Below are 27,496 nucleotides of genomic sequence, written 5' to 3'. Positions count from 1 at the left end.
TTAATGATGCCTGGGGTCGCATACTTGCCAGCGAGTGTTGTGATTGGTCGACAAAGCTCTCTCCGCGCATGCGTAAAAGGTTTCAGCGCACCTACCGCCGTGGGCCGGTGCACAAACGACCCCCGTATTGTTGCGAAACAATCGATCAGAGAAGCCGCATTCGCCGGCACTAAACAGTGATGCGTTCTCACTCAGAAACCGCAAAGGCTGCTTGGGAATACGACCTGAAGTAAAAGTACACATTTTTTTCACACAAAAAAATAGTGATGAATTTGATTTTCACATTGTTATTCAATAATTTTACTCATTATTTTACACGATTTGGTGAAGGGTGGCCGCAGACCCCCTAGAAACAGACGGCGGACCCCTAAGGGGTCCGCGGACCACACGTTGGGAAGCCCTGCGTTAGATTGATTTAAAAAGAAAACGAAATGAATGTACTTATGAAGGTGTTCGCCGAGGCTCCTGAAAAAGAAACCTTGTCATCAGTATAAGTTTCCTGTTTATTAACGCCCTGAGTCCACGACAGGTTACGAAATATTTTACTCACGTTAATAGAGTTAATGGTGAAGAAACTGGCTGATTCGATGAGGAAACTATTAACGGTTCCATTGTTATAGTACTGTTACTGTAGAATACTAAGTATAACACCAACCGCTTTCAATTCAAATGGCTATTTACAGAGCATCTATTGTCGCTATTCAGTGAGCATTAATTAAACATAAATTTTCCGAATTTATTTGTAATTAATTCTCAAAAAAATGGTTCAAATGGCTCTGAACACTATGGGACTCAACATCTATGGTCATCAGTCCCCTAGAACTTAGAACTACTTAAACCTAACTAACCTAAGGACATCACACAACACCCAGTCATCACGAATTAATTCTCACTGAATATTGTATGCTCACAATGTAACGTTTATTCTTTGTAATATAAATGCTTGTATTGTTACCTCGATTCTTTGTAAAAAAAATCCACAGTCAAATCAAAGCAATGTATATATTGTAATACATGAACTTCCTTGGCACTGCTTTACACCAAAATATAGCTGCATGCTCAGTCACACATTATTGCAACTGTAAAATTGATACAAAATTACAGTGCGTCATACGATGTTAATATAATACTGTCATATTATTCATTTGATCTCACCTCTATGTTGTTCCTTGTATATAGCACAGTATTTACATAATACCATGTAAGTATCACGCACACAAACTGGTTACTACATCTGTCAACTTCAACTGTAATATTATATGGTCATAGTGTAAGGTTAATCTTTCTGTTTTAATTGTTCATGATGTGACTTTTATTCTGTATAAACATTCATACTGTGAAATCAAAGTAATCTATATATTGTAATATCCCTGACAGAGAACATCTCTGGCACTGTTGTATATGTGAAACCGCAATCTTTGTGTCAACCTCACAAGTGGCAAATACTTTTCGGTGTGTGTGTGTGTGTGTGTGGTGCTTTGCACAATATGGTGATGGACAAATCATATTTCAAAAATACAATCCTGCAACTTCTCAACAAAATTTCGCGGAATTTTCGATGTAAGTACTATAACCACTTAAATTCGCATATTTGTTTACTCTGTATTACATCGTTTGAACGTTAGTTATGGTCACATAGGGCCCTCCTAACATTGTTTTCTACCGTAGGCCACCAACACAACGAGAATATTTCGCTACAGTGGGAGATTAAAAATTTAAAACTGACTATTATGTAAAGTGCATCTTGTGAATCTTGTGAACAGCCGTCTGATGATGAACTTGTCAGTTCTAAACCAGTTACGGCGCTATTTATTCAAATAAATAGCATTATTAATAGTGGCTAGTTGCTGTCTTCTTCTTTGTAAGAATCAACCTACATTAATTGTACACAGCCACGGTCTCCCCATGTCAGTTTTAGGCAAAATAGCACTTACCAACATTTTCTGTTCAGTAGAGAATAAAGCCCCTTTCTACAGAAAAAACAAAAATAAGAGATTTCCTCACTTCCATTAAAGACCGCCGGCTGCGGTGGTCTAGCGGTTAAGGCGCTCAGTCCGGAAACGCGTGACTGCTACGGTCGCAGGTTCGAATCCTGCCTCGGGCATGGATGTGTGTGATGTCCTTAGGTTAGTTAGGTTTAAGTAGTTCTAAGTTCTAGGGGACTGATGACCACAGATGTTAAGTCCCATAGTGCTCAGAGCCATTTGAACCATTTGAACCAGCCATTAAAGACCCCGTAGACAAACTTCACGCTATAGGGGTAAACAAACTTAGCTGCGATTTTGAACAGGTCTGTATTGGTGAGACGGAACACCTTATCAGTACACATATTGGGGAACACGATCGATACATACGGCTCGGTCATCATACTAAATCAGCGGGGGCAGAACATGCAGACAAATATGATGGGACCCTACAGTTTACACCGGCCCACGTTTACGCTAGGCAGCAACTCACCGCTAGGCGAGAAATCGGAGAGGGTGTCTAGATACCAAAGATGTTGCCCAACATGGACCACGAGGAGGGTTATAGACTCTCGCCGTCTCGGTTATCAGCTACTGCAGGCTGGCAGGCCACGTGCTATCGGAGCTGCCCCACCGCTCGACGTAAACAGAACAATGCAAGCAACCGGAGGTACTGTCAGACCTCAGGAGGCACTAGCCACTACATAAGCACCACTACGTCATCACGGCAGTTACTACCTGATTCGAGCCAACAACCAGTCAAATTTCCCAGCAGTACCATATGATATCCCTGCCTCTTGAACCTGTCATCCAATAAAAGAGTATGGTTTGCCAAAACGCCCAGCAATTTTAAAATAATATAAAGCAGCAACAACAAACCGCAGTAGTCACCCTGATGAAGACTGCCAGCAATAGTAGCCGATACGTTGGTAGTTTTATTACATACGACGCAGTCACACACCCATAAGGATTTGAAATTAAAAAAAAAGTTACACAAAGGATCACGACGTTTAATACGAAATACTGAATAGGAAGCTGAAGTCTTTGAAAGTGGGCTGTTGGAAATGTATACAAGGGACCTAGCAACGACGAAGAGACAATTAGTGGAGGAGCGCTGCCTTACCGGAGGCCGGAGCGTCTGCGTCAGTAGTGACAGCGATGAACGCTGGCGAGAGACTGAGCGGCCCGCCGGAAGGAAGGCGCCTCTGGTGTGTGGCGGCTGGCGGGGCCGCGGCAGGGGCGCACACACCTCGCCCTCTTATCTCCCACTGTCGGAATGACGAGCTCCAGAATGCTCTAGGCGCTCACGCTCAGTTCCTATCGCTTAGTGGGAAGGACTTAACGCCTCGTCCACGTGTAAATGTCTGGAGACTGATCACTATCTCAGTGGACCAGTGTATAAGAGGATATCTGGAGTGAATTTGTCAGAAGAACCGCCATTATATTTGAGTGAAATGGTTTAACGAAATTACAGAAGAATGATGGTTGTGACAGCAGGACACAATTGTTCTTCTGAACCGTAGGACTACGAGTCCTTTGCGTTAACAATTGCGTCACCTCGCTCGTTGTACCTATTACATTCTGTCTCTAATCAAATACCTATCTCTAGGCTGCCTTCTTTTTTTCTCTAGCTGCGCGGGGTAGCCCTTTGTTCTGGGGCGTCTTGCCACGGTTCGCGCGGCTCCCCTCGTCGGAGGTTCGAGTCTCCTTCGGGGGCCGGCCGGAGTGGCTGAGCGGTTCTAGGTGCTACAGTCTGGAACCGCGCGACCGCTACGGTCGCAGGTTCGAGTCCTGCCTCGGGCATGGATGTGTATGATGTCCTTAGGTTACTTAGGTTGTTTTAAGTAGTTCTAAGTTCTAGGGAACTGATGACCTCAGCAGTTAAGTCCCATAGTGCTCAGAGCCATTTTGAACCTCCCTCGGGCATGGGTGTGTGTGTTGTCCTTAGCGTAAGTTAGTTAAAGTTAGATTAAGTAGTGTGTAAGCGTAGGGACGGATGAACTCAGCATTTTGGTCTCATAGGAACTTAACACAAATTTCCAAAAATTTTTCTCTATTTAAAAACCAGTTATTCTAATTGCCTCATTCATGCATATTTTTGTCAGGCAGTGTACAAATGCTGCATTAAAAAAATCGTAGCCGAGGACGGCCAATGACAGGCGTGGCAGTATGGGATGGGAATAACCTCTTGGTAACGTTAATCCTCAGTGTCAAGCGCAACGGCTGAATGAACCCGGTTGGCAGTAAGAAATCAGATAAAATATGAGGCAAAAAAGCCAGTCCTTAACTCTAACGATATGATATACAAACGAGAACTCGGCGAAGTTCAGTGTGGCTCTGAGCACTATGGGACTCAACTGCTGAGGTCATAAGTCCCCTAGAACTTTGAACTACTTAAATCTAACTAACCTAAGGACATCACACACATCCATGCCCGAGGCAGGATTCGAACCTGTGACCGTAGCGGTCGCGCGGTTCAGGACTGTAGCGCCTAGAACCGCTTGGCCACACCGACCGGCCTCGACGAAGTGTATTGGTTTTAAACTGTTGTTTGTAACTCATCTATTAAGCATCTTCTTACTTTCAACCTCACGTACGTGCAATCTCGCATATCCTGACCATCTCAAATAACTTTTTGCCAGAAAAAAATAAAAAAATGTATTAGGCTAATGTTGATGAGCAGGGGGAATCTAACGTCACATTTCTCGTAACTTTATTCACTACGGAGATGTGAGCAGCAGTACTTTCTTTAAATGGCACCTGATATTTCTTAGTCTGAAATTCGCTTCCTGTCTTCAAGACCTGTTTAAAAACATATCACAGTGTACCACTGACGTCATTAAAAGCAAGACACAAAACTCACTATGATTCTCCTGTACGATCACTCAGTGACGATACCCGGGGTGGGATTTTCTCTGCCTCGTGATGACTGGGTGTTGTGTGATGTCCTTAGGTTAGTTCTAAGTTCTAGGGGACTGATGACCATAGATGTTAAGTCCCATAGTGCTCAGAGCCATTTTTGATACCCGGGGTGCGTTACCTCGTCCACTTACTGAAGTTGACAGTAAATAAATGAAAACATAAGGAAAATGCTCACTTGGATCCAGTCAACGGTCTTCGGTTGAAGGACTATGTGAGAAAAATTTACACCATTGAAGATAAGGTAAAAATTGTTCTCATGTGCGAAGTATTTAAGTTACCAGAACAGCAATTATAATAATGTTTCCTCATTTACAGTACGGGTACACGTGGTGCAGTGCTGATACCTGGAAACGATATTTTGCGCTTCTGCGTAGATGAGTAGCATTTCTACCTTACCTTCTCGTTGCTGGCGTACGTTGCACTCACACAAATCTACAACTGAAGACGTTTGACTGAATGTCTGATTGTATTTTTCTTGTGTTTCCATTTGTTTACTATCAGCTTTAGGAAGTTGACAAGTTATGCTACCTCGGCCATACTGACTGCGTGTGCAAGGCACGACTGCAAGATATGTAAACAGGAAGACGCAACTCTCAAATGTTTTCGAGAAAATCGAATTTGAAAAATTTTGGCGTGGTTATATACTTTGTAGCGTCGATAGTATTCAGGGAATCCGCATCCGCGCATGAAAGCGCTTAGTTTCATAAGCAGAAGGACTGTGGATCGAATCTCACAGAAAATTACTGCCAATGGTCTTCCTTTGCGTGCAAGAGACAACTTGCTCGTTTGGACCTAGGGTGAAAAAATTACTTGATGGGAACGCACGTAAATACAGAAGCATTACGATAATATTCGGAAAACTCACACTAGCATTGTACAAGAATTTTCTGGCTGACATCTTGAAGCCATACATGAGAGAAGAACAGTTTCTTTTGCTCCTCGATTCACGGGGAGGGCAAACGAACCCGGGTTTGTACGACTAAACCTTTCAATATGGTGAGGGTCTGTCAACGTGCAGCCTTGAAGAAATTCCTCCAAAATTTACTGCCCCGGTCCAGCCTTGCGACGTTTAATTTTATAGGCAGGTGAAGAATCTTCTAAAATGACTGCAAAATTCAGAGATAGTTTCTAGAGATGATTGCATAAAAATTCAGTCAGTCTTACATCATCAGTTTTCTGCACGAATATTCGTTGATAAGCTTTGATACGCCTGGTACGCTATGAATCTGAGTGTTGATCGAGAGCCGTTTATGAACGTAAACCATGTTTGTTTTGCAATAGACACATCGAAAAATCAATGCACACGCAAAATCTCGGCACCGAATTCATTACAAGCGCCGTACGTCGCATTAATTATTATTTTCCATGTTTCTACAATCGGTATCATCCTGATCCGTGCACTGCTCCAAAGGTTACACTGTATACTTGCTACAGACGTGGATGAAACAAATAAATAAAAATGACTATACTAATTTGAGTGAAAGTTCTAGATTTTATTTCCAATTTCCTTAAGAAAATTTTTTCTTCTTTTTTTCAAGGTAACGATTATGAAACTAACAAATGAATTATTAAATGCTGAAAACTTGTTCAGTGATACAAAATCAGTTGTGAGGATTACGCGGGAACGAAATAAAAGGTACCAGCAGCGAGATTCAATCCAGAGTCGTCGGACTTACGGAGCTAAACGTTTTCTCTCTCAGCTACGGACTTCTTCAACATTGGCGACAGTACAAATCTTTCAAACTTGGTATTCTCGAAAACATGTGAAAGTTGCGTCTTTCTGTGGACGTATCTTGAAGTTCTAGTCGTGCCCTACACAACTTGCCAGTAAGAATCAAATCGGTGAGGGGAAGTTCGCACGGTCCCCTTGCGAGTACTAGTACAAGAAAGTCGAAGCAAGTTTTGTATTACGTTTTTACTAAAGTCATGTTTATGCGAGTGGTACACTGGGATACCTTTTTGAACAGATTTTGAGAAGAGGAAGTGGACTGCCGAATAAAAAACATAGGGTGCTATGTACAAAATTAAAAAAAGAGACATACACCTTTTCATATCTTGATAATAAACGAGGTTACAAGAAAGGCAATCATAGTGGTTAATGTCGCCCCAGCAGCTAAACATTGTTTGCGTGATACATTTTTTATTCTGCTTTTGAACAAAAAGTTACACGGAGTTGCCAATATAAAGGGACATTGTACTGTAGTAACAAACGACACACCAACATTCCAGAAACCACAATGTTTGCAACCCTGTAATGCTGCTCATTGCTAAGTACATGTGTAGACCTATCAAAATTGACCTTTGGTTTCTAGATTCTATATCAGAGGTGAAATCTCATGTATTTTTCCGATATACTCACCACAAAATGGATTTACGTATTTCATCTAGGATTGCGTATCAGTAGGAGAATCGCACAGTAAAAGCACGTTTAATGGCCACATGTATGTCTGAGGCGAGATTTGAATCCGTGATCTTCGCAGTCTCAGGCCTAAAAAGTGAAGCACCTAGAAGGGGAGGAAGAAATATCGGACCACTGTCATATCCGAATGCACCACAAATATGGATATTGCACGATTCGACCAGTCGGGTAAATGGAGACCCACAATGAGGCCCCTTTCAAACTGTCAGGTGATGGTAACGCTGTCTCACACGAGTGCGCGGCATCTCCATATCCTTCAAAGTGATCACTCAACTTCTAATGCTGTTCACGCCAATTATAAATACCCTACCAAGCCTTGAAACAACACTAAACACTAATGCAGTGTGATGGCTGTTGTATCTGTCAGAGGGAATTGCAATTCTAATCATTTACACACCCGCCAATGGTGTGTAGGAGTAATAACATATACTGACATCAGACCGTGTCTTCTGTGTGCCTCATTTCTTTTGTGGGGAAGTGTAAATACTCGCAGATATGGTTATTCCGAGTTCCTTCCTTTTGAGGCAGGTAGAGAGCTGGGTATCGCTCTCTTCTGGCCCAGAAACCCAATTGGCAGAATTCTGTAATTATTCGTTTCAGATTTGAGTTCCAGTAGATCGAAACGGTCCCTTCCTCTATCTGATTGGCGTATCCTTACTTAAAAGCACATTTTGTATACTCTACATATGTCATCAGCACATACACAATGTGATCAAAAGTATCCGGATATCCACAAAAACATACGTTTTCCATATTAGATGCATTGTGCTGCCACCTACTGCCAAGTAATCCATATCAGCGACCTCAGTATTCGTTAGACATCGTGAGATAGCAGAATGGGGCGCTCCCCGGAAATCACAGACTTCGAACGTGGTCAGGTGATTGAGTGTCACTTCTGTTGTACATCTATACTCGAGATTTCCACACTCCTAAACATCCCTAAGTCCATTGTTTCCAATGTGATAGTGATGTGGAAACGTGCAGCAAAAAAGCGTACAGGCCTACCACGTCTGTTGACTGGTAAAGATCGCCAACAGTTGAAGAGGGTTGTACAGTGTAATAGGCAGACATCTATCCAAACCATCACACAGAAATTCCAAACTGCATCAGAATCCACTGCAAGTACTAAGACAGTCAGGGGGGAAGTGAGAAAACTTGTATTTCAAAAAGGTTCAAATGTGTGTGAAATCTTATGGGACTTAACTCCTAAGTTCAACAGTCGCTAAGCTTACACACTGCTTACCCCTAATTGTCCTAAGGAACAAACACACACACCCATGTCCGAGGGAGGACTCAAACCTCCGCCGGAACCAGCCGCACAGTACATGACTGCAGTGCTTGAGACCGCTCGGGTAATCCCGCGCGGCACTTGTATTTCATGGTCGAGTGGCTGCTCATAAGCCACACATCACACTGGTAAATGCCAAACCACGCCTCGCTTGGTACAAGGATGGTAAACATTGGACGATTGACCATTGGAAAAACGTTGTGTAGAGTGATGAATCACGGTACACAATGTGGCGATCCGATGGCAGGGTGTGGGTATGGCGAATGGCCGGTGAACGTCATCTGCCAACGTGTGTAGTGTCAATAGTAAAATTCAGAGGCGGTGGTGTTATGGTGTGGTCGTGCTTTTCATGGAGGGGACTTGCACCCCTTGTTGTTTTGCGTGGTACTATCACAGCACAGGCCTACATTGATGTTTTGAGCACCTTCTTGCTTCCCACTGTCGAAGAGCAATTCGGGTATGGCGACTGCATCTTTCAACACGATCGAGCACCTGTACATAATGCACGGCCTGTGTTGGAGTGGTTACACGACAATAATATCGCTGTAATGGACTGGCCTGCACAGAGTCCTGAACTGAATCCTATAGAACACCTATGGGATGTTTTGGAACGCCGACTTCGTGCAGGGTCTCATCGACCGACATCGATACTTCTCCTCAGTGCAGCACTCTGTGAAGGATGGACTGCCCAACAAACCTTCCAGCATCTGACTGAACGTATGCCTGTGAGAGTTGAAGCTGTCATCAAGGCTAAGGGTGGGCCAAAGCCGTATTGAATTCTAGCATTACCGATGGAGGGCGCTACGCACTTGTAAGTCATTTTCAGCCAGATGTCCGGATACTGTTGATCACATTGTGTACGTAATACATGTCAGCAGTAAGTGTAAGTGTCTCGATTTCAGTATTAAATAATATTTAACTTAGCTTTTTCTGAAAGTTGTAACCCGTTTCTCTTTGTCCTAGGGTTTATATGAGATCCACAGGTATTTCTTCTTTTTTTTTTCTTTTTATAAAGCACGAAATAATATAAATTGTAATTTCAGATTGTGAACAGTTTATTCCGTTTCAGTCAAGTGGAACATATGACACATAATTCCGCCATCTTGCCTATGTCTTTTTTCGCATATGCCAAACATCATCTTTACAGAGACTCTACTTCTTTGAAAAATGCGCATCACACAATGAGCATATATCAGCTGTGACACTGTCTGCACAATACTGAACTGAATCCAGCAGGTCTCTCGCGAACTGTTCGTACTGCTGTTTATGAACTCTCCGGAGGTTCTAGTACAAGTTAACATTCTGGAGTCGTCAGATTATTAAAACTGTCATCCCACTCTTTACCTGTGCTATTACATTTTAAATCAAATACATTGTTGTCGGTTGATATAGCTGTAAATATATATTTAAGTCATGAAATTTATGTAGGTTGTAAAAATGACATTCAAACCACATCGTTCTTTTGATTTACTATTCTTGTTCACATTTTGCATAACATCGAATTTACAGAATATTGCATTGATTTTCCTTCTATTTTTCGTGTTTTTATGAATAAACAACACGATGTGATACAGTGAATAATGAATCTTTGCTGGAATTGTTGCAGAACAGAAATGGATATTTTGTGAGTAACAGCATATGTCTAGTCACTTCTGTTCTCGAATTTACGCAAAGTACATGTTTTGAGACGGGTATGAATGTCATTAACGAAATAATTAATCATTTAATTAGTGTGAATATCATTTTGAATCATTTTAAGACACATTCCGTGCTTCTGTTGAACACTGCTAAATATTACAAAACATTCATAAACATACCTAGTAACTGTTTATGGTCAGATATTTTTTATGAAATTAGATTTTAGATTGAGTATCTTAGCTTGAAGTAGATTATTCCCCTTGAATTGCCCTGTTAAAAGATCCAGATTCAAAGTCCTTAGCGCCTTTATGTTGTCGTTTCCAACGACAATAAGTCTCTGGTGAAGGCTTTTACAGCCAAAAGTCAATTACAGGCACAAACAAATGCCTTAGATCTTGCACTGTCTGTGCTGTCATTCTCAAATACAAATTCGTCTAGTAAGGACGGGCGGCAGAAATAATTGAAACCTAGCTATCTTGCCGTTTCCTGTGATGTACCGTGGTATTTTACCATGCAGCTCGTATAATTGAACAATGAACGGCCCCTGAACGCTTGTGATCAGCTTAACACATACTCTAAGCCGACCCGTAAGTCAACAGAGGAGGACATGGCATATAAAATTAGAAGACTCGTTAAAATTGTAACCCCGATTTCAAGATATTTGAACTAACGACTGTTTAGTTATCATTTCTTTTTTCATTGCAAATACTAGTACTCGTACCATCTTGAGCAACAGTCACGCAAGGATAAAATTTAATTGAGATGATCTTCCATTTCAAGACATTTCCTTTCTTGATGACTCAGTCTGTCAGATGATATTTATAGCTTCATAAACACACTCATTTCATAACTGACACAAAATTAAGCTTTCTCTTCACACCCATTGCTGCAGTGTGAGAAGCGAATATTTATTTATACTGGAGAGAAATGGTGAAACCGTCTTCAGCAGTGGCAGCAATAGCATTTCAGTGCCCGACGCAATACTATGAGCTTGGGAACAACTGGTCGATTTTTAGGTGCTAAACGTGCTAAATTTCTCGTTTCATAGTAATCATACGTTAAATTATATAAAAGTTATTTCGTGCAGTCTGATTCCTTCTGGCTAAATGTAATATCCTAAAAAAGCACGAGTTAATATGCGTGCACGTCTATTGATTTTGGCCGTTCACAGACTAAGTAGTATGCGGTATAGGGTTGTGACCGTATACTTCCACCATTTAGTCCTTCCTACGTCCTATGAGACATCGACACCACTATTCACATATACAAAGTTATGCAGCACCATCTGCTACACAGAATGACCTTTCTTATCTCTGTGGACAAGTAGATTCAAATTAGATGTATCCGCTTCACTCCCAGACTTGACATTACCTTAAATCACAATGTTATCCGCTAACACACGCTAATGAGATGCAGCACATCTAGTGCACACCTTATATTGACTTGTAAAATAAGCGTGCTGGTGTAGCTGCAGAGACGTTGCTAGGCGCCGAGTTTTTGGTCATTGATATGCAGCTGTATTTTAGACTCCATTTGTGTCAATTCAAAGAGTATTTCTGGCTTCTCGAACTTGAGATTTTAGATATATGGCAATTGATGTAAACTATTGCTGTTGACTGACCTGTTTTTGTTTATCCCGAAGCAAATATCATAATACACAAATACGAAAATTGCTGTGATGAAATTCTGAACGCCTTACAAAGCAACGAGAACGCAGGCAGTTCGGGAATGAACCCCGTCGTACGTCTGTTCTTCCCTCAGAAGATATGCTGTGTCTGTGTGGCTTTTGCAGATATTACCTAATGTGTGTTGTACTAGAGCCCACTAGGTACGGGAGAGATCAGTTAAGTCACAGGAAAGGTACTTAGGGTCGTTGAACATGACACAGAAGGAAAATATAAAAACTGAGATCATCGTGAAATATGACACAGTGAATTCTTTGTGACTTTTGGACTTTCTTGTTACCTGCTTACAACTATATTACTAAGTGCTGTTATTCAGTATCCTCAAACTCAAATACAGACACGTATTTTGTCTATTGGACAGAGGTGTACATAACGATACGAATCATAATAGCTTCTTTTTTCTCAGTAAGTCTGCATTTAAACGTTTGTTGTTTGAGTATTTACAAATATCGTACTATGAAAGGCTATGTACTATTGGGGTAGTCGACAGTAATAATAAAACACGAAACCTTCCGTATTTTTACGCTAATCATTACTCCGTCCAATATTCATCTGACTACGAGACCCATCATAAATCCCTCATTGGCAGAGCCAATCATCTTATTAGACCAACAATGATCTTATAAAATTGCCACTATTAACTAAGAGTTATCGTAAGCCTTCATCGTTCGTGGTATATTAAATAGGCTTCAAGAACGTGAGCCACAGTCCGGCATTTCACTGGCAGTTAACAAGAAAGAAGTAGTATGATGGGAATGGTGTTGAGGTAGTAAATCGTGGAGCACTGTCAATAGTAGGATGTTAATATGATCAGCTGAGACACTCAACGAAGGGTTTCCAACAACAGATTGTCCTAGGGTAAGGCAGAACCGAATGAAATATATATGCGATACTGTTAACTTCCTACTGTTAGACATGTAAACATTGGTGGGGCGAAGGAAGAAGGAAGACTAGGTTTTAAGTCAGGTCGACATCGAGGCCATTAGAGACGGCGAACAAACTCGAATTGTGTCTAGGATGGAGAAGGAAATCGGTTGTGCCCTTTGAAAGGAACCAACGCGACATTTGCCTGGAGTAATTTAGGGAAATCACGGAAAACCTAGATCTGGATGGCAGGACGCGAATTTGAACCGTCGTCCTCCCGAATGCGAGTCCACTGGTGGGACGATGTATGCTCCGTTTCATACCATTCTATGTATCTTATTGCTACTCTTCTACTACGAATTATTGACATTGCTGTAGATACATAAGGCAATCAATTGCATACTATGGTACAAACACTATTCGTTTCAAGGAAGTGTTCGGAATTAATAAATCTCAAACTTCTAGCTCTAAGCTGAAGCATCGTATGAGCAACATATGTATCATCTGACTTGAACATTATCAATCATCAGTGGCAACATCTACATCACGAAATTTTGTGTATGTTACCTCCCACATTATCGCCGTCACGCATAAGTACAGCTATGTGAAAAAATGCCACTAAACTTTTCTGACGGCAGTTCAGGATTGTGTACAATTCCTTTACAGACTGTATGTGTGCAATTCACTGAACTTGTGGCAACTTCATTCTGACCGTGATGGTTCTTGCTAATGAACAACTGCTATGTTAGCTGCACTGAATCGTATCAATGGGATAGCGACCATGAATTTATAAAATATTTTAACGCTCTATAACAATGTTTTTCAAACATGTTGGCTCCACTGGTCTCTTAACCAATCATAAACAGCCACTGCTCATTACGCACATGACATCAGACTCTAAGTGTGGGGTAAATAAACTCTCGGAAAATAAATGAATTAGAGTAGTTATTTCTTTATTAACTGTTGACATAACACATTTTAATAAGCTTTTAATGTTATTACATCTTATTCTTGCTACGAAATCAGTGGGAAGGACGAGCTTGCTTCTTCATTATCGGTTCCTCAAATATTGGCACAACATTGGAAACTGTAACTCGTATCTCTTTCTCCACATTCATTCGCGATTTATACTCCATGTTGATGACTGCCAGTACTCAGAAACCTGACTTATATAACGATGATGTTGGTAAAGGCATGAAAGCTCGTAAAGTCTTGTTATCCACTTCCGGACAGTCCTGTTTCACCAAGTTTCAAAGCTTATGCAGTGATGAGGAAATGAAATTTAATTTCAGTGTGGAGCCTGAAGAAATATATCAGTTAAAATCAAAGGGTCTTTGATCCAGTTTTGTAGATGAACTTCTCTGGGAAAAGTACTTCAGAAAGTTATCACTGAGTCCATTTAAATGATCCACAGACTTCAATTCTTTACTTAACTGAAAAAAACATTGTCTTCTAAAACCGCGGAAGGAGCAGGGAAAACATAATGTATATCTTTATTGCCCAGTCTCCTTTTCCACAACAGTAGTTTCTTTCTGAAAGCTGAAACTTTGACTGACAGTTGTTTAATGTCCCTCTCATTACCTTGAAAGGATACATTCAATGAACTGAGAATTCAAAGATATCACAAAGAAGCGCCAGCTCCGAGTCACTGTTTACAAATTTCTCGGAACTGAAATGTTTCCCTCGAACAGTTTAAGAGTAAATTTCGTTCCTAAGTTCACACATCCTTTTCAACAAAATCCAACATGTAAGCCAGCGAGAGCTACTGTAATAAATTAGGGAAAACATCTCGACTTACGTGGTCAACTTTTAATTAAGTTTATCATTTCGATCACCGACTGAAGAGCCCCATGAAGGACGGAGCTCATGATTTTCGATGCCAGTACTTCTCGTGAATAAAACAGTGAGTCTAAATACCATGCAAAGCCTCTTTAATAATAGCTCGCAATCCGGTGAAACGGCCAACCATACTACGAACTACAGCTGTACAAGCGTCTACACAATTTTCCCAATGCTGCTTTCTTCTATAAAAGGGTGTAGTATATCAAAGACCTCTGTTGCTTTGTTCCAATAATTGTTTTCCTCCAGAAGAGAAAACAGTGAAATTTACTGTCATGTGCAAACCGCACGTAAAAAATGAGGTATACATCATTGTGGTTGTCTGTAGCTTCATCCAACTGAATAGCGAAATCATCATTGGCTCTGAGATTTTCAACCAACCGATCATTAGTGTTGTCAGCCGTGTCCATTATTCACGACTAATAGTGGTGGCTGAAAAACGCACACTTGTCAGTAGCTTGGCAGATACCATGTCCAGAGCAAGAGCTAAAATAACGTATTCCGCTTTGGTGCGTGGTTTCTTGCTCGTTGCTACATGGTACGCAACATTGTAAGATGAAAGAAGAGTCTTTGTAAGAATCGCACTTTGTTTAGTTAAATTTTTTTGTTCTGTCATTTCTTTTAACTTGTGTGAAAAGTATTCCCATGGTTTTTTTTTGCCAAATTACCGTGTACCGTGATCTGACTCTAAATGTCGTTTCATTTTATTAGAAAGAATGCTTTCAGTATCTATGGTTTTGAAAAAAATGTCACACTGCTGTTTTGAATCATTTCAAACAATAGTATATCTAAAACCGAAATTTGAGTAATTGTTGCCATAAATCGTGCATTTCAGTCTATTCATGTCTGTAGAACTGCATGACACATTTTAAATATCACATTTTGTACTTGTATTAAATTTAAAAAATCCGCTCATGCTGGCAGAGAAACAAAAATTAGTGAAGACAAACAAGAATTAAAAACAATCTGCACTCGACAAAACTAACCTTCAAACGGATTGCTTATTATTATTATTATTATTATTATTATTATTATTGTATTATCTGAACCACGTGTTGTTTCTGGCAACTCTTCATAGCTTTGAGAGGTGAAGGTTAGGTGAAAACGAAGACTGAAAAATACTTGGTCAAACCGAGATTCGTTCACACGACCTCTCTGTTTCGAGGCAGACGCTTCACCACTTGACCACTAGGCCCGACGGACTGCTCTGAGTACAAACAAACGAATCACATAGTACGAATTTACTGACATTTACTACGCTGGCATAATAACAAAAAAAATGGCTCTGAGCACTATGGGACTCAACTGCTGTGGTCATAAGTCCCCTAGAACTTAGAACTACTTGAACCTAACTAACATAAGGACATCACACACATCCATGCCCGAGGCAGGATTCGAACCTGCGACCGTAGCGGTCGTGCGGTTCCAGACTGAAGCGCCTTTAACCGCGCGGCCACTCCGGCCGGCGCATAATAACAACACATACTTGTCGGCCCTCTTGATATCAGTACTAGGACATACGTTGTTCCATTACTCAGAAAGCACACAAACCAAATTATTATTTTTATGGAACCACTGCGACGTCCCTACTATAATACCCTGGGAGCCGCTTGCACTGTTCGAAAACCCCAGCTGTAGAACTATATCCACAAGCTAAACCGTACACACACACACACACACACACACGCACACGCACACACACACACACACACACACACTATAACGGACAAAATTCCTATAGAATCTTATTTTCTCGGAATTGAAATATCGAGAAAGGTTTACCACTGCGCCCCGCAGCGATCCACGAGCCAAACTGTACACACACACACAAACACACACACACACACACACACACACGGGTGCGCGAGCGCTCGCACTCGTGCGCGCACTATAACAGATAAAAATCCTTTAAAATCTTATTTCCTTGTAGCCTTCTAGCGATTCTAGGCGCTTCAGTCTGGAACCGCACGACTGCTACGGTCGCAGGTTCGAATCCTGCCTCGGGCATGGATGTGTGTGATGTCCTTAGGTTAGTTAGGTTTAAGTAGTTCTAAGTTCTAGGGGACTGATGACCACAGCAGTTAAGTCCCATAATGCTCAGAGCCATTTGAACCATTTTTTATTTCCTTGTAACTGAGGCATCGAGAAAGATTTTCCATTGCGTCCGGCACCGATGCTAGCACCCACAGCAGCAGCAGGCTTGACTATACAAAGGGCAGTGAGTCACGTATCCCTGCTCGTTTCGTTTGTTTACAGTAGTTGGTTGCTCTCTCAGACGGCCTGAGCTGGTGGCCTACCGACGAGGCGCCTAATTGGAAGACAGGAAGTCCGGCGCCCAGTTGCTGGGCAGCGTGGTACTTTAAAAGTTTTCTGTAAACTTCCGGTAGGTTTATCTTTTTGCTTGTGAAGCACACAGCAAACGAATGTCCTTGCGCCGCGATTGGCAGGGATAGTAGCGTTAATGGACGCCATTACAAATCACTTCCGCTGGGAGGGGAAAAGTAAAAATTATACACTGCTAACCATTAAAATTGGAGCACCATGAAGATGGCATGCAACAAATGACGAATTGGCATCAAGTGCGCTACATGCTTGAATATGCGAATGATTAGAGTTTCGAAACAACTGCACAAAGTACCTAGGAGCAATGCCGTCTACATTCTGCATGTAAGGAAAGATTACTCAGCGAGATTCTCATTCAGAAATTACATTTGAATGTTGGCATCGAAACTGGAGGGTCCCAAACACGTTCAATGTCTTGAAATAACTTTACTGAGGTAGTGAGGGCTATCCGCGTTTTCTGTTTGATTTTGGGATTTCTTCCACAGCTGCATCTACATTTATCCACAAATAATAACACCATCAATAATGTAATTCACTTGGCTTGGTTCAAATGGCTCTGAGCACTATGGGACTCAACTTCTGAGGTCATTAGTCCCCTAGAACTTTGAACTAGTTAAACCTTACTAACCTAAGGACATCACACACATCCATGCCCGAGGCAGGATTCGAACCTGCTACCGTAGCGGTCTCGCGGTTCCAGACTGCAGCGCCTAGAACCGCACGGACACTTCGGCCGGCAATGTAACTCACTTGTGCCACTGTAGTCAACCCGTTTCGTTACTCCAGCTACCGAAAGATTTAGGAATTTTTAGTTCGTTTGTCAACTCTACATAAGGGCAAATTTATTTAATTTCAAATTACGATTACTGAAAAAAAAAACAGACTGCAGAAAGTAGTATAATCAGATACTCACTAGATATATATTCTCGAAGTCTGAGTCATGACTTTGTAACAAGGAATGATGCTTTTTCCCATCTGAGGAGAATGAGCGTCCCTTGAGCATTCTCGTGTTGATAAAAGAATCGCTCACCACTAGTTTTTTTCAGTGAGTTGAAGTGTGTCTTCCCTATAACTCTGTCGAATTAGTGACCCGCGTTTGAATAACCTGAGTGGTTCAAGTTCTATGCAGTTGGTTCAACGTAGTCACTACGGATACATCGAAGCTTTTCCTTTCATTACGTCGACTGACTTGCGTCGTTTCGAAGCATCTCCTAGTGCCATAAGGACGGTGATTAACATTGCTGCATTGTGTGATTAGCACTAGCTCATCGAAAGTCGGTGAAGATGTTTAATGCGAAGTATGCATATGTTACATTCTCATCTAGAATGATTTACTAAGTTGTTAAGTTATAAAGATAAGTCGTACACGTAGAAACGGCAATCGAAGTAGGTGTCACTTATGGGAAGTCATAGAGCACAGAGTCCCTATGAGATTTGTTACCTGTATCCGTCTGCATCACCACAGCAAAGAGACACAGCACAGCCTTTTTCAATCATAGGTTTTCAGATTCGTGTAGATTTCCTCAGAAGACAAAGGAGGTCGCTATATTAAAGTAAGAAAATCATTTCAGAACGATACAAACATTAATAATCTAAAAACAACAAACGTCAAACTTCTTCACTGGTCTCTTCTGACTGTAAACAGGTGTATATCCTCCGGTAGGTCGTTAGATAACTACGTTTAACATTTAAAGTTACCTGCTGTAATTAATCGTTGTTGTAATATCTCTATTAATACTTGCTGAAGACTGTGTGCGTCAGGTCTAGATAATCGCTGTACTCTCCCATTTCTGGACAGTTCTCAGAAAATCTACATGATACTGGAGTGACACATGCTTACGTTAAAGTAAAACAGGAGAACTGTTGTGAAATTCAACAATGTGATGAGCTAAACCTTCGAGACATCTGTTTTAGGTACATTATCGGAGTCAACTTAGTTTAGGAAGCAAATGCTTGTGTTTGGTCAACCAAAAACCTCGCCTTCTTAATGGAGAAGCTTGCCATCCACCAGAATGCTAAATTGCATGACAGCAACAGGCGAATAAACATCGTGATGTCACTTCCCAGTATAAGGGAGAAAGAAACAACTTGAATATGAAGGAGTTTAACTTACTAATTTCCATTTTGTCTGCGCGAGATATTCTTGAAATCGACGAATTTAAAGCGAAATCAAGCCTCACTTTCGTTGTTATGTTAATCTAGTTTACATCTGTCTAAAGGCCTGTCTCTAGTAATCTGCAATGTCTCACTTGTAAGATAAATCTTTTGTTTGCTTCTTTCCTCCAGTGACATAGAACATAAACCGTCTTGTAGCGTGAAATTCAAAAGAAGAATAATAACGCAGGCCAAAGAAAAATTATTTCTTGGTTACTTTTTGTTAGGTAACAGCATGATCTCACGGCTTTTTCGGCGCTAATTCTGTATCTGACCTCAGTTTATTTTTCTATCACGTACAGTTTTATTGAGGCATAAGCATGAAAACATATCTTTATTGCATAGGAATTGTGTCTATTGACTTATATTTCTTTTTTCTCTTCTCCTTAAAACATCTAATATAGGTTTTTCTCCGATGAACTGTCCACTATATGTTTCGGTGAAATGGCCAATAAAAGTCTCCCATCACACACAATCTGTCCAAAAACTTCCTAGACTGGTTTTATTCCCGCCGTATAAGCTCCCTCTGCGCAGTAACTATTGATGCAGCTTGAACTAACAACTGTAACAACAGATGTGCACTCGACCAGTCAGTTGTAAGCAGGCAGTGTTACATAGTGAATGTGCCGCCATAGTGTGTCAACACTATTGTACAACAAAACACAATAGAGCAACATCTCGAAATTCAGTGTTCAAGACAGTCTCCAAAATGTTTCGAAGGAGAGAAAAGTGTGTGAAAAGTTTATCCGACACACCTTGACTCCCGAACAAAAACAACGGGAAAAATCATAACGGTTGACGAGACTTTGTGATATCAAGACGTATCTACCACAAAACGACAAAGTGCAGAACTGGTCCCTGATGGTTCACCAAGACCATAGAAGTTGCAAATGTAACGCGCGAGATGAACAATATCTCAAAAAAGGACTTTTCAGACAGTTTCTCATGGTTGTATGAACGTCCTGTGCGTTGGGGATGAGGGGGAGGAGACCATGTAGAACACCTGAACCACTGACACTGCCAGCTTAATTTTCTCTATTTTTTATTAATAGACTCTCGACAATTTTTGCGCATTCGGACTATTTTTACTCCAGTGATACTTATACCGGTTTTTCATCACTTTGACTCCTCGATAAAAACGCTCCCATTTTTCCTTGCCTGAAGTCATCCAAATGTTCAGGGAAATATTCAAGGTGGTTGTTGACAACGTAGATTTTGAGCCTTATGAAACAGGCTAACGTGTTGAACTCTTGTAGCATGTTGTCTATTACGAAAATAGAATGTGGATCCTGTTTGTGGCGTAATAATTTAGTAACAAAGTCCATGAGTGATACCCAAACCGCGTTCTCACTCACAGTAATTTCTGATTCAAAGTTGGAACAACATTTTTCGAACGTCGAGTCAACAAACACGCTTCCTTTTAGAATCAATCTTCAAATCTGCTACAGAGTGTGCGCTTCTTTTACCTTCCTGGCAGATTAAAACTATGTACCGAATCTGAAGTCTAAGCCGGAACCTTGCTATTCACGGCCAATACTCTTACCGACTGAACTATCAACACACATTCCACGGCAGAGTTAAAGTCTCTCCACAACAACTTTTCTTCAAGTAGTGCCAACTCAGCAATGTATGCAGGGGCTCTGTGAAATGTGGAAAGTAGGAGAGAGGTCCTGGCAGAATTAAAGTTATGAGGACGAATCGTGCCTGGATTATTGGATTATCGGTCAATAACTGCATTCCTTACGAATTGCAAGGTTCCAGAATCGAGTAACAGTGCGGCAAACATTTTCAGTCTGCCGCGAACCTAACTGAGCATGTTTTTGCTGCGGTTAGCACAGTGAACTCACATTCTGGAGGACGGCGGTTCGGATCCCCGTTCGGCCATCTCGATTTATATTTTCCGTGCTTTCCCTAAATCGCTTAAGGCAAATGGCGGGATGGTTCCTTCGAAAGTACATAGCCGATTTTCTTCTCCATCCAACCGTAATCCGAGCTTCTGCTCCGTCTCTGATGACCTCATTATCGACTGACGTTAAATCCTAATTCCTCTTTTTTTTAGCAGTATGTTCCACCTCTTCTTACAATATCGTTTCTGATAGACGAGGAAATTTTTTCAGAGATATTTGAAACATTTTCCATCTTTGGGTAGCGCTTTCATAAACTATTTTGTCAGGCACAACTTAATATCTAGAGGCGGTATAGTATTTTTTTCGCAGCAGCAAAGGAAAAATATTTAATTTTGTATATGAAATTGAAATTTCAGTGGATCTGAAAGATATGTCTTTAAAATATGTGCATACGATAAGAACGCTGCGCTTAGTTGAACTACACTCCTGGAAATGGAAAAAAGAACACATTGACACCGGTGTGTCAGACCCACCATACTTGCTCCGGACACTGCGAGAGGGCTGTACAAGCAATGATCACACGCACGGCACAGCGGACACACCAGGAACCGCGGTGTTGGCCGTCGAATGGCGCTAGCTGCGCAGCATTTGTGCACCGCCGCCGTCAGTGTCAGCCAGTTTGCCGTGGCATACGGAGCTCCATCGCAGTCTTTAACACTGGTAGCATGCCGCGACAGCGTGGACGTGAACCGTATGTGCAGTTGACGGACTTTGAGCGAGGGCGTATAGTGGGCATGAGGGAGGCCGGGTGGACGTACCGCCGAATTGCTCAACACGTGGGGCGTGAGGTCTCCACAGTACATCGATGTTGTCGCCAGTGGTTGGCGGAAGGCGCACGTGCCCGTCGACCTGGGACCGGACCGCAGCGACGCACGGATGCACGCCAAGACCGTAGGATCCTACGCAGTGCCGTAGGGGACCGCACCGCCACTTCCCAGCAAATTAGGGACACTGTTGCTTCTGGGGTATCGGCGAGGACCATTCGCAATCGTCTCCATGAAGCTGGGCTACGGTCCCGCACACCGTTAGGCCGTCTTCCGCTCACGCCCCAACATCGTGCAGCCCGCCTCCAGTGGTGTCGCGACAGGCGTGAATGGAGGGACGAATGGAGACGTGTCGTCTTCAGCGATGAGAGTTGCTTCTGCCTTGGTGCCAATGATGGTCGTATGCGTGTTTGGCGCCGTGCAGGTGAGCGCCACGATCAGGACTGCATACGACCGAGGCACACAGGGCCAACACCCGGCATCATGGTGTGGGGAGCGATCTCCTACACTGGCCGTACACCACTGGTGATCGTCGAGGGGACACTGAATAGTGCACGGTACATCCAAACCGTCATCGAACCCATCGTTCTACCATTCCTAGACCGGCAAGGGAACTTGCTGTTCCAACAGGACAATGCACGTCCGCATGTATCCCTTGCCACCCAACGTGCTCTAGAAGGTGTAAGTCAACTACCCTGGCCAGCAAGATCTCCGGATCTGTCCCCCATTGAGCATGTTTGGGACTGGATGAAGCGTCGTCTCACGCGGTCTGCACGTCCAGCACGAACGCTGGTCCAACTGAGGCGCCAGGTGGAAATGGCATGGCAAGCCGTTCCACAGGACTACATCCAGCATCTCTACGATCGTCACCATGGGAGAATAGCAGCCTGCATTGCTGCGAAAGGTGGATATACACTGTACTAGTGCCGACATTGTGCATGCTCTGTTGCCTGTGTCTATGTGCCTGTGGTTCTGTCAGTGTGATCATGTGATGTATCTGACCCCAGGAATGTGTCAATAAAGTTTCCCCTTCCTGGGACAATGAATTCACGGTGTTCTTATTTCAATTTCCAGGAGTGTATAATGGTATATGAAATACATATCATTAAAATCTAAAAGGAAGCACTTTTTAACATATTTATTGTTAAATTAAACAAAAGTTGTATGATAATGCTTTTTTGTTATCGTATTCGGATTTAGAGCTCTCAAAACAACAATAACAAGCGAGTTTTATTACTAAAGTGTTTTCACGTTGGCCTGCGAAATTGGTAAACTAAAGAAGCATTTATAGATCTTTGAAGGGGCTGAGTGAAATATCGAGATGAGAGTCCTCCACTGCGCTAAATTCAGCAGGGCGTCTGATCGTCCTGCTTTTCGTGTCCGTTCGGGCCCATTGCTGAGGTGCAGTCAGGATCACCCGCGTAGACACGGCGTGCTGGATGTCTAGCTCGCTGTACTACACTAATGAACAAGTGATCGAGTGATAACCTCTAGCTATCTATGTGCTGTATCATATTCGGTAAGTTTATTGACCAGATTGAAACTGAGGTTTCGTCGCTTACTAACTCGTTGCTTCATCCTGTATTTCGGATAACTGTGTGTGTCGCGGGCCTACCAATCAGTCCATTGTCCAGGGTGATCCTGACTCTAGCTCAGCAATGGGCCCGAACGGACACGAAAATCAGGACAATCACACGCCCTGCTGAATTTAGCGCAGTGGAGGACTCTCATCTCGATATTTCACTCAGCCCCTTCATAGATCTATAGATGCTGTTTACACAGCCACTTTGAAAACCAACACATTCACTGGAATTTGCAAGTTTACAAGGGCATTCAACACACTACATACAATTTTTCCATTGCCCTGTTACGCACTGGTTTGGCTACATGTAACACGTCAGGCAGAAACCTGAATTATCTTACGTGTTGTGTGGTTTATGAGGAGCTGTGTGCAGCAAAATATCATAATACTATGAACAGGTCACAATATACTTATATGTACATGGAGCTCGATGGCAGATAACTGTTGGTTTCTTAGCCCAGTACTGTTCACCGCTGAACGGTCTCTAGCAGTCAGTGTGTGAAATTGACGTAACTGCTCTCTGAATGTGGATACCCCTTCATTTTTCTGCGTATTGGGAAAAAATAACGTTGTTACTGTTAAGTCAATTGGCATCACTGACGCTGTTTCAATAGCGTCATGGAATGCTGTAGCTTTACAACATTCATCGTCCTTTCAAATCAAAAGAAAGCCTTATTTCTTACCACTGCATTGTCCTGACGGTCTGTACACACCGTGAGTTTCAAATTACTTATTATATCACTAAATGTCGAACACTATTCTCATATACTTTTTGTCATAATAGTATAAGTGGCTATACCTCTGTCATCCGACAGTGAGATCGATACCATGCGATGTGTGTTATCGCCGGCCGGAGTGGCCGTGTGGTTCTAGGCGCTACAGTCTGGAACCGCGCGACCGCTACGGTCGCAGGTTCGAATCCTGCATCGGGCATGGATGTGTGTGATGTCCTTAGGTTAGTTAGGTTTAAGTAGTTCTAAGTTCTAGGGGACTGATGACCACAGCAGTTAAGTCTCATAGTGCTCAGAGCCATTTGAACCATTTTGTGTGTTATCGACCCATCTGGCACCCGCTAAGAGACGACAGAGGGCCGTCAAAGGACCTAGCTGCTGACGTCAAACGAGAGGAAAAACCCGGTCGCCGGGCTACTGCAAGGTACTTCGAATCATAGTATGCTAAAAAAAATGGTTCAAATGGCTCTGAGCGCTATGGGACTCAACTGCTGAGGTCATTAGTCCCCTAGAACTTAGAACTAGTTAAACCTAACTAACCTAAGGACATCACAAACATCCATGCCCGACGCAGGATTCGAACCTGCGACCGTAGCGATCTTGCGGTTCCAGACTGCAGCGCCTTTAACCGCACGGCCACTTCGGCCGGCATAGGATGCTAAAAACCTACCTCGCTTACACCAAACTTTCGTGATCTGGCTGTTCACTGGATGTCAACTCGACTACCTTTTGGGATGCTATTCTGTGAGTTATTGATGGATATGCTGGACCATGGACTATCTAAATCATTCTCTTGGTGTGTTCTGTAATTTATTGTGACCCAGTGCGGACTGGAATTGTAAACAGGTTGTCACATTAAACACCTTTCAGCCGTCTAGCTTCCAAATTTATTTTATTTGGCTACCAGTTTCGGCCATTTACTACGCCATCTTCAGGCCCTGTGTACAGACAACAATGGTACCATTATGAAATAGATAACCAAAAGAGGGAGCGTGGTGCAATTCTTACATACAGTGGAATATGTAATGACATAAAAATACCAACCAATACAGGAAGTTACATAGCCGGCCGCGGTGGTCTCGCGGTTCTAGGCGCACAGTCCGGAACCGCGCGACTGCTACGGTCGCAGGTTCGAATCCTGCCTTGGGCATGGATGTGTGTGATGTCCTTAGGTTAGTTAGGTTTAAGTAGTTCTAAGTTCTAGGGGACTGATGACCACATCTATTAAGTCTCATAGTGCTCAGAGCCAGTTACATGAAGTTACAGATAAATTAAGGAATAAAATAAGAGAACAATTGCTCAACATATTAACTTAAACTAGCGAGCAGCGTATATACGTCATATAATCGTTAAAAAGGAACCTACTAAACGGAGGTAAATAATTCATGTTATTCATAACGCAATGCCCGTGAAACAACTGGAGTAAAGTAATATAGTTATATACTGACGGATACAGACTGAATATGAAACATTTGATTACATGCTGTCATATACTATTAACACATCTACTACTTACTGGAGGTCAACCCCATAACTATCTGTATAATCATCGTCCATGTACTACTAATAACTAACAAAAGGAGGAAATAAAAATACATCAGTGCAATTTATGTATCACAAATTCATAAGATGCAACATATTTAGTAAAACATTTCTAGTGAATCAAACTATGAATCTGATGTAACATACCGTAACGAATTCCAACCAAGCAGTAAGTATGGAAAGTGTATCGCGAAAGTGATACGTTTGCGGTAAGTAGGCGTGTGTCTAGGTGATCTCCTAAACCATAAGCTAGAATAAGCCTAAAAGAAAAGTACTGCGATGCATACGCAGTATATTACATCCTGCCCTTCCTAGCACAAAGTAACAATGCGGACGCTATCGAACCGCGGTATTGACCGTGTGGGCATGGTTGAACTACAGACAACATGAGCCGTGTTCCTCCTTCCTAGTGGAATGACTGGAACTGATCGGCTGTCGGACCCTATCCGTGTAATAGGCGACGCTCATGCATGGTTGTTTACATGTTTGGGTGGGTTTAGTGACATCTCTTAACAGTCAAAGGGACTGTGTCTGTGATACAATATCCACAGTCAACGTCTATCTTCAGGAGTTCTGGGAACTGGGGTGGTGCAAAACTTTGTTTGATGTGTGCATATGCTCCAGAAAACCTCACAGACTGTAGAAAACATTGGTGTGCGGTATGTCAAAGCCATCTTCAGATGTTATGTTAAAAGCGTGTGCGCAATATTTTATGTTTTTCACTGTCTGGAGAATAAATGTTTTTGGCACTGATTTTTTACACTTTATCCATTACATCCATCCTGATTAAATCATTCTAAAACTAAGAACTTAACTCTGAAAATCCGAGGTTCATATCAAAACATGGATCCAGTTAGATTCATGGGGCACACATTTCCCACTCCACCGATTTTCAAAACGTGTTAGCTAAAATGTTTTTGGTAGTGAAAGTGTATTATTTATCACGAAGGAAGACCGGTTTCGAGCATTTATTTTTCAAATATATGCTAAATAAATTTTAACCATGAGAAGATTAACGCTCTGATGCACGGAGATGTGGCACTTCGCTCATAAGTGTGATTTTTCAGAAGTGTAAAGTTCAGTTGTTCCAGATTACTACTCCACGAATGAAAGCGACCTTCCACAACTAACTGTTCTGGTGGCAGAGTTTCTTTCAAGTCAAGCAATCCATTCCATGGAGATAACCGGATCTGAATTTTACAGATCATGCTGGGCAGCGTTGATGAGACAAACAGCAGGTCACCAGCTGCCACCAAAGACTGTCAAAAATAGGTTCGACTACCCATAAAATTATTGAGGCACTCAATAATGGGTATGCCACGTCAGTTCCAATCATGGGTGGTTGTAATGATAATCACATCCTCTATTAACTGGTTTGCTATTGTCGAGGAAATTTTTCTATTTTAGTGTCTTATTTAAAAGGTATATGTTGGGGACTGTCGTGCGCTAAATGTATTGTGATTAAACTTGCGTAATGTTTTGGAAATAGGTTTCCAATAGGTAGCCTAAATACTTTCACATGTATGCCAGGACGTTTCTTTAAATAAGGAATGACCAATTTCATTTCCTTTTCGTGTCTAACTGTGCCAGTGCTGTGTTTCTAATGATCTCGAGGTTGACATGTCTTTGAACTCTAACGATCTTCCCTTCCTAAGTTCGTTTAATGTGACATATTTTAACATGGTATTAAGGAGCGCGAATTATGTCTGTGAACAGTCTCTAGGAAGACCAAAGACATGGGAGCAAAGAAATTCGTTCCACTCACTGAGACATATCTATACGCTCGATGTACATGGTTTTCAGAGAATAACGCTTTTCATAATGGTAAAGGGTTATTATTTTTACGGTGTGAGT

The 27,496-nt window shown here is 42.0% G+C and overlaps 2 protein-coding genes across 2 annotated transcripts in view; one reads left to right on the top strand and one right to left on the bottom strand.

Annotated features, from left to right (window-relative positions):
* LOC126470197 (catenin delta-2) overlaps nt 1–3,164 on the bottom strand; it is a 494,830-nt gene extending 491,666 nt beyond the window's left edge. Inside the window, exon 1 of the mRNA XM_050097862.1 lies at nt 3,088–3,164. The gene's annotated coding sequence lies outside the window, so the exon portion shown is untranslated. The remainder of the gene's footprint in view (nt 1–3,087) is intronic.
* Nucleotides 1–27,496, top strand: part of LOC126470871 (protein tyrosine phosphatase domain-containing protein 1-like) — a 560,875-nt gene that overhangs the window by 136,161 nt on the left and 397,218 nt on the right. The gene's annotated exons all lie outside the window — the stretch shown is intronic.

Source organism: Schistocerca serialis, chromosome 3 (genome assembly GCF_023864345.2).
Source record: "Schistocerca serialis cubense isolate TAMUIC-IGC-003099 chromosome 3, iqSchSeri2.2, whole genome shotgun sequence".
In the NCBI taxonomy this organism is placed as follows: Eukaryota; Metazoa; Arthropoda; class Insecta; order Orthoptera; family Acrididae; genus Schistocerca; species Schistocerca serialis.
Note: the sequence above shows the minus strand (reverse complement) of the source record. Positions and strands in the feature narration are given on the sequence as shown.